The sequence below is a fragment of the Loxodonta africana genome, unplaced genomic scaffold (genome assembly GCF_030014295.1).
Source record: "Loxodonta africana isolate mLoxAfr1 unplaced genomic scaffold, mLoxAfr1.hap2 scaffold_486, whole genome shotgun sequence".
NCBI classification, from domain to species: domain Eukaryota; kingdom Metazoa; phylum Chordata; class Mammalia; order Proboscidea; family Elephantidae; genus Loxodonta; species Loxodonta africana.
In genome coordinates this window covers 106,413-110,000 of record NW_026975203.1, presented here as the reverse complement: position 1 = coordinate 110,000, position 3,588 = coordinate 106,413, and positions in this window count along the sequence as shown.

Below are 3,588 nucleotides of genomic sequence, written 5' to 3'. Positions count from 1 at the left end.
CGATCGACGTCGGCGAGGGAGGCGCTGCGGGGGCGGCCCCCGGGCACGCCCATCCCCCCGGCCCAGGGGCACATCGCCGGGAAAGCTCCCGGGTGAGGAGGTGGGCCCGCACACCCGCGCACCGCTGGCGGCACGGGACGGGTGCGGGCGGGAGGCGGCACACAACGGCGCGGGGGCCGTCCGCCGGACGGACCCCCGGCCCCACCGCACCAGGCGCGCGACGGGAGGCCCCGCACACACACGCACACACGGACGCGCGCGACCCCGGCGCCAGACGGCTGGCCCGGCGAAGGCCCTCCCCCGACTCGCAGGGGGGAGGCGCGGGCCGCGGCAGGCGAAGGGCGGCGCGCGGCCCCACCGCGGGGCCGGCGGACCTCTCCCTCCACACCGGGCGGGAAGGAGAGGGGGCTCTGCCTGCGAGCCACGGTCGGTGGCTTGCGCGCAAGGCGAGGGGCAGCGGCTGGGGGATCCGGCACCCCCAAGGCACCCTCGGAGATGACTAGAGAAGACTTTCTTCACCGAAGACGGGCCGTCCCCACCCATCGCCCCCCACGTTGGGCCCCCGCCAGGCGCCCGAGGGCGCCCGGGGATGGGCGGGGGGGGCCTGCGGTATTGGTAAGCACCAGCGGGGGGGTTAAGGCACAGTGGGCCTCTGCGGCCGGGAACGGAGCCTGCCGCCTCGTGCTCACGGCGGCTCTACCTCACCCGGGGACGGCGCGTGCTCCCGGCTCCGTGCTGCGTCCACCCTCCACTCGGGCGAGGAGGGAACGGGTGGGGCACCGCAGCGGCGACCGAGGGCCTCGGAAAGTCACGCCTTTTGAGTCGTCCGTTTTTTTTTTTTTCCGTTTCTCTTTTAAAGCTTCTCCGCCTCATCCCGCCTCACCGGAGCCAGGCTCCGGCGAGCGCGCGGGGCCTCGCGGGTACGCGCCGCGCACACCCGAGGCTTGCCTGGGCACCTAAAAGCCCAACACACCCCCCGGTCTCCCTCTGTAGAGGGGTCCGCGCTCTAGGGCGGCCCGCGGGGGGGAGGAGGTACGACAGAGCCTAACAACGGACCGCCGGGGCCCAGCCGCGGCTACGCAGCCTGGGCCCCCACCTCGCAAGGGCGACTTCCCTCGGCACCGGCGGAAGCAACACGCGGGCCCTCCTCCTTCCGCTCTCGCTTGCCTCACGCGGGTCTCGGCAAGCACCGGGGCGGGCACGCACGCGCGCACCCCTCTCTCACCCCCGCCTTCTCGGGATCAGGCACGGCACCCTCCCGCGAGGCGTGCGTGCTCTAAAGGTCTTACCCCGCTCGACCCCCCTTTTTTTTTTTTTTTTCCTCCACATCCTTTCTCTCCCCTCTCGGCCGCACTCCTGTTTTTTATTTCTCTCGGCTCGAGGGGCGCACGCCCACACGCGTGAGCGGTGACCGGAAGGGTGGGCTGGGAACGGGGGAAACGGCACCGCCACCCGGCCTCAGGCACCTGAGGGACGGCCTGGAGCGTTCCAGGGGCACCGCCAAAGGGCCACTCGAGGCGCACCGGCACCACCTGGGTGGGGCGCGCGGGTGCGCCTGACCAGAGAGCCCCCCCGCCGCGGGGGGCGGGGGAGGGCCCGACGCGAGGCAGAACACCAGGGCCACGAGCAGAGGCTGTCCTGCTCGGTCTCAGGACCCCGCCACCGCCGACGCTGGCCGCGAGGCCGCGAACGAGGGCAGATGAGCAAGGTCGGGCCGGATTCCGTGCCCCTGCCCCTCTGCGCACCACCGGCGGGCGGGGAGGAGGAGCGAGGGGCCCGCGCGCTGAGCGAGAAGAGCGGTCCCATTCGCCACGAATGTCCGTCCCTCGTCTTGGCGCGGCTCGGACCCGGCCCGGGAGAGCACGACAACACCACATCGATCGGGTCAGCCCAGGCACAAGCGAGGAGGAGAAGACCCCCCCGCCAGGGCTGCCAGGAGGCGGGCGAGGACAGCCCCGGAGAGGACCCGCTTTCTGCCTCGCCCGCCCCGGCTGCGGAAAGGTGGCCGCGAGGACCCCTGCACACGGAGAACGCCTGAAACGCGAGGCACGTGGGCCTGGGGGAGGGGGGTAGCGGGGCACACTCTGGCGAGCACCGCGGCCACCGCGGGTGCCTGCGACAAGGGGCACGCGGGTCAGAGGGCCCGCGGCGCCCGTGCCACGCCGCCCTCGGGCACTGGAGACCGGGGGGAGGCACCGCGGCTGGACATCTGGACGCGCGAGAGCCGGCGCACGGGCCCCAGGCGGGCGGCTCAAGCGGGGAGGAGCGGGGGAGGGCGTGGGCCGTCGGTGGACCGGCGTCTACGGACCCGTCTAGGTTTCCCATCTGCTCAGCGGGAGTCACCCAGCGAGGAGAGCGTGTCAGCACCAATCTGGTGGCCCAAATCGCCCGTTTTGGGCGAGAGAAAAGCCACGCCCCGCGGCGGGAGGGGCCCGCTCCCCACGGCGAGCCCCCGGAACTGCGGCCCGGCCATCGGTCCGTAGCGCGACCCCATGGCCCCCAGCGCCCCGCCCCCCCCCCCCCGGAGCTCCCGGGATCCTCTGGTCGACCCGCGGGACGGGGTGACGGAGCTGGCCGGGGCCGCGCGGGCGCCCAGAGCCAGCCGCCTGCGCTGCGGCCAACGCGGGCCGGTCGGGGAACCCTCGGAGGGGGGACTTGGAAAAAATTCTCGGGCGGCGGGGCCCCTCCGAAGGTCCGGGCCCCGCGCGGGTCCGTGGCCGGGCCGGGGCGGGCCGGGGGCGGCAACCTCGGCCCGGGGACCCCCGGAGCGGGACTTTGAAAAAATTCTCCGACGGTCCGGACCCCACGCGGGACCGCGCCCGGGCCCGGGGCGCCCTCCGCGGGCCACCCCGGACCTACGCCGGAGGCCCCGGTGACGACCGGGCCGCGCGAAGGAAGGCGCGCGAACGGCCGGGGCGTGCCTTGTCCCGTTCTTCTGCCTGCGCCGTCTCGGTGCGGCCCGGTTCGGTCCAGCGCCGTCTAAAACACGGCACCCGGGAGCGCGGCGGCGGCGGCGGCGGCGGCGGCGGCGGCGACGGCCACCGCCTCGGCCACATGAAGCTGCGGGCCCAATTCCGGAACGTGGCTCTGGCGCCGGCGCCCCACCGTGGCCGGGACGATCCCGCCGACGCCGCCGGCGTCCCGAGACGTCGCCTCGGCCAGCGCGGCCACAGCGCCTCCCATGTCGCCGGCGCCGGAGCTCCGGAGGAAAACGATGTCAAAGCGGCCGCCAGGTGGCGGCCGACAACCGGCGCGGGCGACAGCGGGACGGATCCGGATCGGCGGCCGGCGAGGGCGCGTCGCCGGGCGGCCGGACACCCGGTCCCGTCCCGGCTCCCCCCCCGCCCCCCTCCCCCGCCTCCCAGCGCCGCCGCCGAACACGTTTCTCGGCGCGGGGCGGCCGGAAGGCGTTGGGGCCGGCCACGGCGCGGGGTCGGTTGGGCCAAGGGGATCCACCCGGCCGGGCCCTTTCCCGCCTCGGCCAGGACGATCCTGCCGACGCCGCCGCCGGCGTCCGGGAACGTCGCCTCGGCCAGCGCGGCCACATCGCCTCCCGCGCGTGTCGCCGGCGCCGGAGCTCCGGGGGAA